Below are 15,493 nucleotides of genomic sequence, written 5' to 3' on the forward strand. Positions count from 1 at the left end.
AATCCCCACCTCGCAATTGAGTAATGTGTCTCATATTGTAAAATCTCTTTTAGTCTATGGTTACCCCTACATCTCCTTTTTTTTTTTTTTAAATTTTATGTTATTTTATTGGCTGCACCATGCAGAATCCTACTTTCCTGACCTTTGATTGGACCCTTGACCCCTGCAGTGAAGGCTTAGAGTCTTAACCACTGGACCACAAAGAAGTCCCCACTATCTCCTTTTTTCCTTTCAATTAATGGTCATGTCATTTACCATTGTCTATGTCATTTAACATTTTTCTCTATCCTCTGTTTCCTAAGAAATGCATTCTTGGGTCTAATTCACTTGTATCCAGTTCAATTTTTTTTTAATTTTGGCCAAATTTTATCTTTGTGTTCTTCCATCAGGAGGTACATAATGGGCGGAGGAGGAAGAGGGGAATATCTTTCTGTCTTTTTTGACATTGATAGCCCTTGATGATTAGTGTCTAGATTTATTAATCCGTTACAGTTTACAAAATGGTAACAGTCTAACTCTGTTGTTCCTTCTTCACGTATCAGCTGAAAGAAAATGTTTTTTATAAAGAAAAACTGGCCCTTAGCCACTGTTTAGCACAGTTCATGTCAGAAAGGCAGGGTGACTGTTTGATTCCTTCTGTTTATTCACAAACTTTCAAAATAATGTATTGGTTTCCTAACACCTTGCAATGGTGAGCAATGTTTTTTTCCGTGTCATTACAAACTCAAGAATTTTTAAATGTATTTGATATATTTCACATCCTCCTTGGAGCTCACGTTGTCTCTTCATGAGTGAGGGGGAGCCTTAGAAAGTTGACTTCGGAGTCTTTTTGACAAGACTGTTGACTTAACATCAGCTGGAACGCCAAGGCAACTGGATCCTTGGCTGTCTAGGAGAGGAGAGTACTGAAATGTCCAGTCCTGGACTGACCAAGACAGAAGGCTTCACAGCCCCCCTGTGACCAAGTGTGACACCCAGCCATCTCTTACTCATCACTAACAAATGCATTCAACCCACAGCCAGTGGCTTCCTTGTTTCTATATTTGTAATGCTCACTTGTTTGTATGTTTTCTGATTGTTCATCTCTCCATGGTCTAACATCTAATAAATGCCAAAATCAGAAGGCGTGACTGCAGCCCCTTGTATAAACAGTTTAATAAGTGGTTGTTGTGGTGTTGTTGTTGTTGTGTTGTTGTTGTTGTTGTTGTTTAAAGAATCAGGAGTCGGTATTTCCAGACTGTCATTCTTTAGGAAGGTGAAGTTCAGGTGACGTCCAAAGTGTTTTCTCCAAATGAAGCTGAAAGTCCGTATGACCTGCTGAATTTTAGCTTTTTTAATCTCCCATATAATATCAAAGTAGGTTTCTACTCTCTCAGATCCCAAGGAGAATTTGTGGTGTATAAGGCAAGGCTATTTATTTATTTGTCTTGACTATCACAACAAAAGGAGGTATTTTTGTCCCTATCTCATATATGAGGAAGCTGAGGCTGTGAAGTGCCGGCATACCCAAGGCCAGAAATGAAGCATGAGGCTGAATTCAAACCCAGATCCAGATGCAAGGTGCCAGCTTCTACTTCTAGTAACTGAATACTGATTCTGCTTATTGGATTTGCACAGAAGTTACCTTCAGAAAAGTTAGCTCTGCAGCCAGTGATCTTTCCCAATGCAAAAATGATTCTGGCATTCTCAGTCTCCTCTCCCTGCCTTTCAGAGACTTCCCATTGCTAGGAAGATAAAGACCCTAAGAAACCCAGAAGCCTTGTGGTCCAACCCGAGTTCTTTCACCCAACACACAGTGAGGCCAAACAAACTAAAAAGTCAGAGTTTGGAGCAGAGAAAGGTTCATTCCAGGGCTTCCCCAGTGGCTCAGCGGTAAAGAATCCGCCTGCAGTACAAGAGATGCAAGAGATGTGGGTTCGATCCCTGGGTCAGGAAGATCCCCTGGAGGCAGGCATGGCAACCCACTCCAGTATTCTTACCTGGTGGATCCTCATGGACCGAGGAGCCTGGCGGGCCATAGTTGCAAAGAGTCAGACACGACTGAAGCAACTGAGCACACACAAGCGCAAGGTTTATCGCAAGGGCCACACAAGTGCATAAGGTCACAAAGAGCTGGACACAACTGAAGCAACTTAGCAGTACGCATGCACCTCTCCTTTAGAGCACTTGCTACTGCAGCGGCTTTATGTTTTTCAGATCGGGTAACCCCACTACCCCCCAACCCTCCCCACTACACAGTGGGCTTCATCAGGACCAGGTCTGTGTTTGCTCACCACTGTTTCGGCGGCCCTTGGCATGGGGCACAGCCCTTTGAAGCGGCTCAATAAATATTGGTTGAAAAAATGCAATCAAAGAATAAAGCTTCCCTCTGGGTCCGCCTTCTATTTATTGTTGTCTCTGCTGCTTTGGCTCCCAGAATGACTACAGTTCTGTCAAAGCTGCTAAAGGTTTGTTACGGAACTTGCAAATTCTGAAATCAAACCTCCAAGAATACGAATCTAAAAACCTGACTTGCTTAGAGGCTCCTGCCTGTGCTTATCACCAGGGGTGACTCAGAGAAAATGTCCTGAACAAACCCTGGTGTTTGGAGAGGCCCCATGGAGCCAGCGACCAGGCTGCCAACTCATCCTTGGCCACCCCACCCTCGGGGCCTGTAGGCAGGGCCCGGAGAGGAGGCCCATCTGTGTCTTCTTGAGAGCAAAGCAGGACAAACAGTAGCAAATGTAACAGCCGTGGTTTGATCGCTGGAAGTACTTGAGTGAGGAGAGGAGAGTCCCCCCACTTTTATGTGAAAGACTCAAATTTAGACTATTGACAGGGGCCTCTCTGGCAGTCCGGTGGTTAAGAGTCCTCCTTCCAACACAGGAGACGCGAGTCCAATCCCTAGTTAGGGAACTAAGATGCCACGCTCCATGGGGCAACAAAGCCAGCATACTCAACTGGTGAGCCTGAGTGTTTTAGAGCCTGTGTTCTGCGACAAGAGAATATTGACAGCATCCATCACTGAGTTGCCCGCAGTGTCAACGAGATCCGCTGACGGAATAGAAAGATGTTGCCCGAGACACACACGGCCTGTGTGCATCTTTGCCACCTACAGCACTCTCTGAATTCCTACTTTTAATAAGTCCTGGATTTAGCCTGTGAATAACACAGTTGGCTCGTTTGCTTGTATATTAAAAGGGCTAATCTGTTGAGTGTAAGTATTTAAAAATATGCCACAGTGGCCCTGTTTTGACATCTGTTTTCATATACTGGAAACCTTGAAAAATTTGAAATGGCCATGACCCCCCTCTGAAATGAATCTCCTTCTCTTTCCAAGCCCCCAGACCCTTGACTGCCCCCTGCCCAGCCTCAAAACCTGAAGCACAGAGCCTCTCAGAAACTCTCCCAATCCTCCCTCAAGGCACCCCCGTGGTAGGCTAGTGAGTTGGGGTTATTGGGGACCCCACTTCTCATGCTTGGGGTCTTCAGATCTTCCTTCTGCTCAGGACCCTTGATGCCTGGAGCTGATTTTGCTTATGGAGAGGAGTTAACCTGATAAGTTAGGAGCCTTTCCAAGGTAGGAAACTGGAGCTGTGGGTTTTCTCTTTTTATTAGCATTCTTCCTTCCCCAGAGCGTGACTTTTTCCAGTTTGTGACCAGGGAGCCAATGCTAACCTTTATGGCCCATTTAAGTAATGGCAGAGGCAAGTCACATGGGCCCATTAACTCCCCCAGGCCCCCGAAGGTCTCACAGAATGAGCAGTCTCGGGGCCTGGATGTGAAGCACTGTGGAATAATACTCAGCTTGGTTTTTTGTGGGTTTTTTTTTCCCCTTTTCTTCTTTTGCTAGCTCTTTCCCTTAGCTGTGGTTTGATTATTTTTAACATTGCTTCCTGACTTGCTTTTTAATTTGCAAGAAACAGTGAGATAGAAAGGGAAGAAGGAAAGAACCTACAGAGAACAAGCAGTTGGTGTGTACTTCCTGGAAACATCAGCGTGGTTTCTGGGTACACTCTGCACAAGAGCGCCAGGAAACCGCACACCTGAAGGGCCGATGCTGTGGGGCGAACAGGCACTCGGTCACCTGGCCTCCTGCTCCCCGCAGACCTGCCCCCAAGCAGTCCCCACCACCATCAAAGCTGTACTTCTCTACCTGGATTCATCTTACTGTGGCCTTTGCGAGTTTTGTCTCGAGGCACCCAGCTGAATGGTGTCTGCTCGGAGAGCAGGGACCAGCTGCTAAACGTGGTGTCCCTAGCTTGCCAGACCACAGAAGGACCGTGCCGGTCCATTGACTGATCTAACCTCAGGTCATGCTGGAAGCCCAGAAAAATTCAACTAGATTCTAATCATCCATTTGTCAGAAAGGCACTTTCTGGCTGTTAGAGGGAAACCAGAAGTGGCTTTCAGCTTGCATTCATCCATCTGTTTGTTCATTCAAGCAGTATTTTTTGAGCACCTACTGTGTACCAGGCATTATGCTGGATGCTGGGAACTCAGCAATAAAAAAGAGAGTCTCTACTCTCCTGGAAGATGTGGTCCCATGCAACAGAGACCAGACTGTATCCATGATAATGGAAATGCACCAGGTGATGCTAAGTGTTCTAATTCTAAATGAAGCAAGGTAAAGGAATATAGTGTGAAGAGGATGCTGCTGGATGTTTGGGCAGGCCCGGAGGTCCATGAGGCAGGGAAAGCTCTAGGACGTGCACCTGTCAGAAATCACAGGACAAATATCATGTGATACTGCTTATAAGTGGAATCCAAAAATACGGTACAAATGAACGTATTTACAACAGAAATAGAGTCACAGATGTAGAAAACAAACCTATGGTTACCAAGGGGGAAAGGGAAGGAAATAAGTTGGGAGATTGGGATGATATATCCACACTACTATATATAAAAGAGATAACTAATAAGGACCTACTATATAGCACAGGAAACTCTGCTCAATATTTTGTGATGATTTAATGGGAAAAGAATCTATAAAAGAGTATCTGTGTATGTATAACTGATTCACTCTGCTATACAGTAGCAACTAACACATTGTAAAGCAACTATACGCCAATAAAAATTAATTTAAAAAAAACCACAGGTCAAACAGCCTGGTATAGAGACCCTGAGACCAAGCAGCCCCCCTCCCTTTGTCAGTTTTTACTGGAATCAGGGCCCCTGGGCTGCCTAAAGAGAACGTGAGTCATCGTCTTTGGAAGCCAAGGGACAGAGGAAAGGGCCCCGCGTCTACAGCAGGGAGAGCGTCCCGGGTAAGAAACGTTCCATTCACGTCGTCAATGGAACGTTGTTCTTGCCCGATGCTGAAAAGAGAAAGGGGACCTTCCCTTCTGGTTCGGGGGGAAGAATGGGGCTCCTGTGGGGAGAGAAACCTGCTCTGGTTTCAGAAAAGAAACCCCAGCATGGCTTGTAGGGCTGCCCAAAAGGATTATGGACCCTACCAGCAGCCATCTGTTTGGATGGGCTCAGATGCAGATATTGCACACGCGGGTCTCCGAAAACACTCATCTCCCCCCACCTTTTCTTTTTTTTCACCAAATGCCTGCAGAACAGGTGATGGTTCAACACGGGGTGAACTGAGCACAAAGAAGCTCTCTTGAGCCCAGCTAACTGAGGTGGCCATCACAACTCAGCCCCTGAAAAGTGAAGCGATCACACAGAATTCCACTGTTGATGCCCAGGAATGATGACAAATGTTTTCTGGGACTAAGCATGAGATGCTAGGCAAAGCATGCTCTGTGGAGTGACTCCATGAATTCTCACACCAGCCTTCAGCGGTAGGCTACAGACATAAAGACATACAGACATGTCCATTTTACAAATGAAGAAACTAAGGCTCCCGAGTCAAGGCCCATGCCAAGGTCTTACAACTGGGAAGTGATGGAGCTGAGATTTAAAGATCAGTGGTGGGGTGACTTCAGAACCCATGATTTAGTGTCTGCAGTCAGCACTGTGCTATCTGTTAGGTGCTCTTGTCAGTCAGACCCAGCCCTACATGAGAGCAGGAAGAGACAGGAATATGTGCTTCTTTGGTCTTGATCTGGCCTTCAGGGGTATAAACACCCTGGAACACAACCGGGCTGGTATAGCCCGAGGATGTCACACCACCCCCAGAGCGTCAGGCTGTGTGCTTGGACCTGTTTTCACTCAAGTTATTCAGATGAGGGAAATTACCTGGAAAGTTAGACACCAAACTTCCCCCGGTGAAAATGTCCCCAATATTCATTCAGGTAGTTGATGAAGTATAGATTTGTCCTTACAGAATGTGCAGAGAGTCACAGAGCAGAGTCCACTTCAGAAGTGGGGGAACCCCTGGAGCAGGTTTACAGGAACAAGCCTGTAGCCATTTTTACCATAAAGATAACCTACTGCTTTATTAACAGTCACCCTTCCAGCCCTGGGGCCAGCAATGATTCAGAAGGTCATAGCATTTGGCAAAGGTAAGGCTCAAATAAGAAAAAAGACTCAGTAGGGGACCTGACATTCAAATGTAAGCACTCCACTCATTCTTCTCCGGTATTTTAAAGATGCCTGCTAATTCCAGTTTTCTTTGCTCAGTGTGTGTTGCTTGTAATGTACAAGTCAACTGCAACTGCGGTTTAGCTAAAATTTGCTAGAAGCCACTGTAATTGAACCCCCTTGGGTACGTGGCTACTTTGACCATTGTGACGCTGCACTCTGATTGGTTGAAATCACTTGTGGTCTGTGTGGTTGGCAAGGCAGTCGGTGATGCTCATGCACATCTGTATATCACTCAGTCTTGGACTTTTCTGGTGGCTCAGACAATAAAGAATCCACCTGCAATGCAGGACACCTGGGTTTGAACCCTGGGTTGGGAAGATCCCCTGGAGAAGGGAATGGCCAGAATTCTTGCCTGGAGAATTCCATTGACAGAGGAGCCTGACAGGCTATAGTCCCTGGGGTCGCAAGGAACAACTAACACTTTCATGCTAGTCTTTATTTGTTCTAACTATCTGACAACATCCAGTTCAATGGATTCTGCAGATGAAGTGTCCCAAACTCATCTAACCATGGAAATGACATGCTCATTTATTATTGTTGTTGTATTTGGAGGGGGGAGGGGAGGATGTGGGTCTCTTTGTGTTTAGGAAGTGGTGATAGGCTGCTTTAGTCAGACCTCTGTCTCCTATGTCTGTCTGCTCATAGACAGACAGGACAACAGGGCAGCTGTGAGCACAGCTACTGAGTCACACCGTCTGGATTCCAATCCTGGGTCTCCCCTGGGAGCTTACATAAGGAACTTAAGTCTTCCATGCTTCAGTTTTCTTTTTTATTTTCTGTAAGATGGAAATGATAGTATCACCTACTTCCTAAGGTTGCTATGAAGATTAGGTGATTCAGTATACAAAAAGCACTTCTTCCCTTATTTTTTAAAGAAGAGGTCCCACATTTTCATTTTTCACTGGACCCCAAAAATTAATGCAACTTGTCCTCCCCGCAGCCCACCTCAGGAAAACTAAATTGAGTGCTTGCAGCTACATGATATATGTTCTGAACTCCTTGCACAAGGAGATAAGTTTTAATTTGCTACCTACTAAAAAAGGAGAAAGAGTGGATTCATAGCTAAATTTAAACATTCAAATTTAAATGCTGCCCTCAGAGCATGCTGGGGTCCTGCAGTGGTCAGCTGACCCATGTGCTCAAGGTCAGCAGCATGGCCAATGTGTGTCCTGGAGGACAGCACTTAAAGGAAAATAAGGAACTCATCCCGTTGTTTATGGTACCTACCATTTGCCCCCCAGGGCTTCCCTTGTGGCTCAGTCCGTTAAGTATTTCCTGCAATTAAAGAGACCCAAGTTCAATCCCTGGGTCAGGAAAATCCCCTGGAGCAGGAAATGGGAAGCACTCCTGTATTCTTGCCTGGAGAATCCCATGGACAGAGGTGTCTGGTGGGCTACAGTCCATGGGGTCTCAAAGAGTTGGATACCACTGAGCAACTAACACTTTGACTATCACCGTTTGCCCCTGTTTCTCCAAATTTGTTAACTTAATCTGGGGTGGTTAATCTTATGTTTATTTCCAAAACTAATGAAAGGGATCCTTCTAAAACAGAACAATAAACAAACAAAGCACTTAGGATAGTGTCTGGCAAATAATGAGCACTCCACAAGTGTTAGCTATTATTAGTATATTTCTCTGTCTTCCCATCAACCACCTCCACTACAATCCAGCCGGAATAAAGGAGTAAATGCATGCGTGTGTGTGTGTGTGTGTGTGTGTGGCTTCTGACAACACCCTTTGTTGTTGTTGTTTCCTTTTGTTTTTCAATATGCTAAATAAAACACAGATACAGACTCATTTTTTAAAAAAGAACTTCAGACAGTGCTAGCGTCATGGGTTGAATAATGTCCCCCATTCACCCAGGACCTCAGGGTGTGATCTTATTTAGAATTAGGGTCTTTGAAGATGTGATCAGTTAGTAAAGAAGACATGGGATCACTTTGGGAAGAAGGCCACATGATGAGAGAGGCAGAGGACAGAGCAATGAAAGCCAAGGAAGACCCAGGACCCCCAGGAAACTGGAAGAAGCAGGAAGGATCCTTCCCCAGAGACTCTGGAGGGAGCACCGCCCTATGACACCACCATTGTGGACTTTTAGCCTCCAGAACTGTGAGAGAATAAATTCCTGGTGTTTTCAACCTTCCAGCTTGTGGACATCTGTCATATCAGCTGTAGGAAATGAAATCAGCCGGTAAATCCCCCGTTACCCTAAGGCACACGCCCCCCCATCCCCCCTTCTATGTCCCTTCTCCCGCCAGAGGGTCATTTTATTACCTTTCCAGGCCTTTTCCCATGAGTCTGGCATATTTCATCTAGTTGACAACAGCATATGGCCAAGGTGGCTAAACTGTCCTTACTGCATTCTGCAGCCTAGATTGGAGCCGGGTGGCTGGACCACCTTCAGGATGAAGAGAGCTGAGTTGCCTCTCCCAGGGAACCCTCTCCTGTGTCTCCCATGAGCACTGCCTGTGAATGACAACCATTGAGAGACAAAAGAATCCTCTGGAACAATGCCTCCTTTTTCATTTTTTTAGCACTGCCTCCACCACCACCACACAGCATGTGGGATCTTAGTTCCCCGACCGGGTATCAAACCCAGGTCCCCTGCAAAGGAACTGCAGAGTCTTAACCACTGGATCGCCAGGGAAGTCCCAGTGTCTCCTTTTTCATAATTCTCATGCCCTCAAGGGTCATTTTAACAACCCTACTTCCTCTTTCTTATGCAGGTTACACTTTTGTCTACTTGAGTCATCTTCCACAGATGTGACTAAAATGGGTCTATTTAATATTAATATGAGTCCATGCTCTGTAAGAACCGGAAGTTGCCATTTGAAGAGTGCTTGTGGGCCTCATCTTCCAGCTGTGAGCATATATATAGTTATCAGTTACATGAAAAGGGATCTTCACAGACAAAAGTTTCATGTGGAAAGAATTTTAGAAAGCTCCTTACTTCTTAAGGGTTTGGGGGTTACAGCCCCCTTTTGAGGACCTGATAAAAATGCCAGTCCCCTTCCCTGAACTGTGCCCCAAGCATATCCACAAGAATCTCAGGCCGGTCCTTGTGCCCAGGTTAAAGTCCCCCTCATTTCACAGATGAGAAAAATCAGACTCTGAAACATAAAGCAAAAAATGTCTCAGAAGGAGTTGGTGGCAGACCCAGGACAAGAATCTAGATTCCCTGTGACCCACCGCCTCCCTGAGACTCTCTCAGGGGACCCCTGTGTCAACAGGTGGGGGACCAAGGTGGTGAACAACACATTGTGGGAAGGAAGCCCCAGATCGCAGGAGCCGATGGTTGAAGGCAGGGGAGAGAGTCCAAGGTCTCCACGCAGATTGTGGCCAGGACACTGCAGTAGGTTCCTCGGACATGGCACTTCTCCAATTTCCAGCAAGGCCAAGACAAAAGAACTTTAAAGCAGCAAATCTTTAGATAACACAAGGGAATTTTATTCTAAGTAACTATCTTTGCATTTCTAAAAGAAGTTTATATATTGTCCTCTGCAAGCCTCTTCAAAAATAGAATAGCATCTCATCTATCTAAGATGATTTGAATGTAGACAGTTATGGAGGCAAGAGGCTGGTCAGGAACATTAAATATGTTGTCTGGGCACACACCATTCCTGCCTCCTTAGCCCCAGGCAGACATCATTTGCCCTCATTGTACTATTTCTAAACTGATACCAGGTGTAGCCCTAGAGTCCTTCACAGCTCAGTTCCTCCCAGCTGGCAATGAGGTCTGCAACCTATATGCCATCCTCTGGCTAAATGACCTTCCAATGTTGTTCCTAGTCTCTTGTGATGATGGAATATTCACTGGAAGGACTGATGCTGAAGCTGAAATTCTAATACTATGGCCACCTGATGCAAAGAACTGACTTATTGGAAAAGACCCTGATGCTGGGAAAGATTGAAGGCAGGAGGAAAAGGGAATGACAGAGGATGAGATGGTTGGGTGGCATCACCGACTCAATGGACATGAGTTTGAGTAAACTCCGACAGTTGGTGATGGACAGGGAGGCCTGGCATGCTGCAGTCCATGGGGTCGCAAAGAGTCGAACATGACTAAGCGACAGAACTGACCTGAACTGTGATGACGGATTTCCCTGTCATCCCATTTAAACTTTCTGATGGCTTTACTCGGCTCAGCAGAGGCCTAGGGATCTCTTATTTCTAGGGCAGAAGTCTCCCCTAGGATTTTTTTCCTAATAGCTGTTCTCCTACATTCTCAGTCCTTTGAAATGATTGAGAGCCCTAAGAATTCTTGCTTATGTTTACATAGGGCTCCCCAGATGACTCAGTGGTTAAAGATACTGCCTGCCAACATAGGAAATGCAAGAGATGTGGATTTGATCTCTGGGTTGGGAGGTTCCCCCGGAGGAGGAAATGGCAACCCACTCCAGTATTCTAGTTTGGAGAATCCCTTGGACAGAGGAGCCTAGCAGGCTATAGTCCATGGTGTCATAAAAGGGTGAGACACAACTGAGCTCACATGCGTGCTTGTTAACATAGTCAGTTCTTTAAAACTGTTATTGCCACAGGTCTTGTGTCTTGATTTCAAAACCCTCTTTTGTATCAGTGATCAATCTCTCTCTCTCCCTTTCTCTCCACGACATCCCTAATGCTAGATTTTGGAGAAGAAACAAGTAGACTGACACAAATCTAAGCCGCATCAGAAAGTTCAAAGACAATGAGAAGGTGAGGTGCAGTGTGGGGTTTTACGCCTCGTCACTGTAAATATCCAATAGGAGCTCTGTGTCTATGACATCAATTAGATGCATTGAGAGTAGAGCCCAATGCAGGGCCCCGTTCTTGCCTTTGTTCTTTGCTTGCATCACCATGCAGTCCAGAACTACTTCTGGAACGTTCCAACCTTGTATCTGCCTCAGTGCCCCTTGACTTGATGACTCGTCTTGTGTGATACAGCAGTGCTTTCCCCAAAGGGAAAAACCAAGTTAACTTATGTCTCATGCTTCTTGCAAGTGGAAGAAGCCATGTGCTAGGCATGTTGCCGCCTGTGATGAGAGGGTGGGCAAGCTCTCTCTGCAAGAAAGGGACTGAGCAGGAGGTCCTGGTGTGCTTGTCTTTGGTTTTCTATTTTTGAGTCTGATGTAAACCAAGAGGGTTTTTAATATTTTCTGATGTCACTTTAAGAAATCCTTTGGTCTCCCTGCTTCCACACCTACCTCGCTCTCTGCTGTCCATTCTCCACCAGATACAAGGAGGTCCTTTTTTAAACAGGAAGTTGCACCCAGCATATTGCTACTCCGGGTCCTGTAATGCCTGCCCCCACCTTCGTCCTCCCTTGCTACAAGGCTCTGCCTCTTTCTCTCTCTGCCCGGCCATTCTCACCTCTCGCCTCCTTGGGTAGACGCCAGGCTCCTGCATGGGGCCTTTACTCTAGCTGCTGCCTCTGTTTTTAAGGCAGATAACTGGCAAACTCACCCACCTCTCTCCATCTCACTTTCTCAACAGGGCCTATCTGGATGACCCTATTTAACGTGGCAACCTGCCTCCCACACATACACACCCCAATCCTCCATCTCCTTAAACTTGCTCTCCTTTTCATTTATGTATTTTACTCTTTCCTGAGTGCTTATGAACTTCCTGGATACGGTATTGTTCTCAACAAACTCACATGTTTGTTGTCGATTATCTCACTGTCTCCCACGAGGATGTAAGCTCCAGAATGCTAATTATCCTTTTCACTAATGTACTGGAGGCGCCTTCAGTTGTGCTAGGTAGTTGGGGTGCTCAGTTAACAGTCGATAAATAAATGGTTGAACAAACAAATAAGTACATGAGTGAATAAAATCTTTGTTCTGGGATGACTGCTGATCGGTAGCAAATATTTAGAAACCACCTGTAACAGTTTCTAACGGAAGCAAGAAAATGGGATGGGGGAATCAACATTGTAGAAAAGGGTGAACACAGATGATCGATAGCATTTATTTTTCCACTTAATATATACTCACTGGGGGTGTTGACCTATTTTTATAGAAGCAAAACTGATACAACTTCCAGCAGGTAGTTTTGACAGTAATTTTATTTTACAAAAGAAAGGTGCAGCAGTTCTCTGGGTCTTTTTGGCAAAATACAAATGGTAGCCTGGACTCGGAGAAGGCGATAGCACTCCACTCCAGTACTCTTGCCTGGAAAATCCCATGTATGGAGGAGCCTGGTGGGCTGCAGTCCGTGGGGTCGCGAAGAGTCAGACACTACTGAGCGCCTTCACTTTCACTTTTCACTTTCATGCATTGGAGAAGGAAATGGCAACCCACTCCAGTGTTATTGCCTGGAGAATCCCAGGGACGGGGGAGCCTGGTGGGCTGCCGTCTACGGGGTCGCAGAGAGTTGGACATGACTGAAGGGACTTAGCAGCAGCAGCAGCAGCAGCAGCCTGGACTACCCTAGTAGCACTTCAGATTTTCCTTCATTAGAGACAGCAGAAATGCATGGGCAGGGAAGTTACTTAAAAAGCATAAATATTTTGCCAAAAGAAAGATGCTTTTGTGGTTGAGTGATAGAATAATTTATGCCAACTACCTTACAGCATCTCTAATTTTGCATGCAAAGGTGAGCTCATGTGATTAGTTAGTCAAAGTCGCTCAGCTGTGTCCAGCTCTTTGCAACTCCATGGGCTATACAATTCATGGAATTCTCCAGGCCAGAATACTGGAGTGGAAGGAAATGGCAATCCACTCCAGTGTTCTTACCTGGAGAATCTCAGGGACGGGGGAGCCTGGTGGGCTGCCATCTATGGGGTCGCACAGAGTCGGACACGACTGAAGCGACTTAGCAGCAGCAGCAGCAGCAGCAGCAGCCTTTCCCTTCTCCGGGGGATCTTCCCAACCCAGGGAAGATCGAACCCAGGATCAAACCCAAGTCTCCCCCATTGCAGGCAGATTCTTTACCAGCTGAGCCATAAGGGAAGCCCAAGAATACTGGAGTGGGTAGCCTATCCCTTCTCCAGCAGATCTTCCTGACCCAGGAATCAAATAGGGGTCTCCTGCATTGCAGGTGGATTCTTTACCAGCTGAGCTATCAGGGAAACCCCTGATGTTACTGACAGAAAGTAAGTGAAAGCTGCTCATGTGATTAGGAGCCAAAAAGCCTTAGTAAGGCATGCTCTCCGACAGTTAATGAAAAGGCAGACCCAAGGGTAACACCAAGGCAGTGTAATACATCATCATCGAATAACCATCATACCATCCAATTAACTTTTGCAGAGGAAGCAACCTTGAATCTAAATGCTAACAATACAGGGCTGTAAAAGATACAGAATGATTCTATAGAAAAGAAAGTTGACCCTGGAGGCCTCATGAAATTATGTCCATAAAATTCTGCATTTGAGAGAGGAGATGCAAAATAAGATAACAAAGGAAATGTACATTGAGTCTGTCTGCTTCGCACGGAAAATGTGCATTCTGATGGCAATTTGGGTTTCAAAGATTGAAGGGTGTTTATTGTTTGCTTCAATGTACTTTGTGGAAGTGCTTTTCACAATCTAAATGTCGATGTGATTAATTAAACATGCACACAATGACATTCTTCTGTGTGAGCTTAGAAAAATTGCAAGGCTAACCTTTTTAAAAAAACGCCTAATTGCTAAGACCTGATGGGGGGTGACACCAGTGAAAGACTTTCAGATGAATCTCTGGTTGAAGTCAAAGGTCACCAGCATTTTGTGGCCTGAGAAGGGGTTAAACTTGGTTTCTTATTTTTCTTTTGTTAACATTTTATTTATTCACTCTGCTGGGTCTTGGGTGCTGTGAGGGCTTTTCTCTAGTTGTGGCAAGTGAGGGCTACTCTTTATTGCAGTGTTAGGGCTTTTCATGGTGGTGGCTCCTCTTGTTGGGGTGTAAGGGTTCTAGGGCTCAGTAGTTGCTGTTCCCAGGCTCTAGAGTACAGACTCAAGGGTTGTGGCCTGCAGGCTTGCTCGTTTCACGACATGTGGGATCTTCCCAGACCAGGGATTGAACCCCTGTCTCCTGCACTGGCAGACAGATTGTTTACCACTGAGCCACCAGGACAGCCCTAACCTTGGTTTCTTAGACAAGGTATCTTCCTAAGGAAACAATGTGGAAAACTTGGCTTCTGTGGACTGATGTCAAATCAAGTCTCAGAAACAGAGTTCTGGGTGAAGAAGAAAATAATAGCTTTATTGCTTTGCCAGGCAAAGGGGGATGAAGCGGGATCATGCCCTGAAAACCTGTGTCCCAACCTGGGAGGATATAGCAGAGTTCGAGGGCAGAGTTGCTGATAAAGATCAGGATGTGTGCAGGGCCTGCACTCCTTTAATCAGGAAGTGTCCTAATGAGCTTCTCAAGGTTATTGAACTGTGACATTCTCTCTGGAACATCTTCCATTCGGTGGGGGTTTTATTAAGAGCTCTGAAGAAGAGCTTGAACTGTTATGTGTATCCCTTGAGGTGGAACCAGGACCCTGCCCCAAGGCTGCACTATTGTCTCTGCATCCCTTCCCTTCCCTGATTGCAACTGTTGAAAGGCTTCCATGCCCAGGAGCTTCACAAGGGTTCTGCTTGGTTTCAAACCCAGGCCATGAATTTCAGTATGGCCTCAGTTCAGTTCAGTTCTGTCACTCAGTCGTGTCCGACTCTTTGCGATCCCAAGGACTGCAGCACACCAGGTCTCCCTGTCCATCACCAACTCCCGGAGTTTACTCAAACTCATGTCTATTGAGTTGGTGATACCATTCAACCATCTCATCCTCTGTCGTTCCCTTCTCTTCCCGCCTTCAATCTTTCCCAGATTTGCAAAATCTGGAACCCTCCTTCTTACTGCCTGCACAATCAATAGACATCAGCTGGGCTCAGTGCCAGGCTGTTCTCTGTGACCTCTCTGTGTCCACTGGGGCAACCTTGTCCCTCTTGCCCTTTCATCCCTAAACTTTTTCATCACGCAAGGTTTCTCTCCGACTGTGCCTCTTCTCTTTACATGGCTTCTTCTTGGGAGAGGAG

This window comes from Bos mutus, chromosome 2 (assembly GCF_027580195.1).
Source record: "Bos mutus isolate GX-2022 chromosome 2, NWIPB_WYAK_1.1, whole genome shotgun sequence".
Classification (NCBI taxonomy): Eukaryota; Metazoa; Chordata; class Mammalia; order Artiodactyla; family Bovidae; genus Bos; species Bos mutus.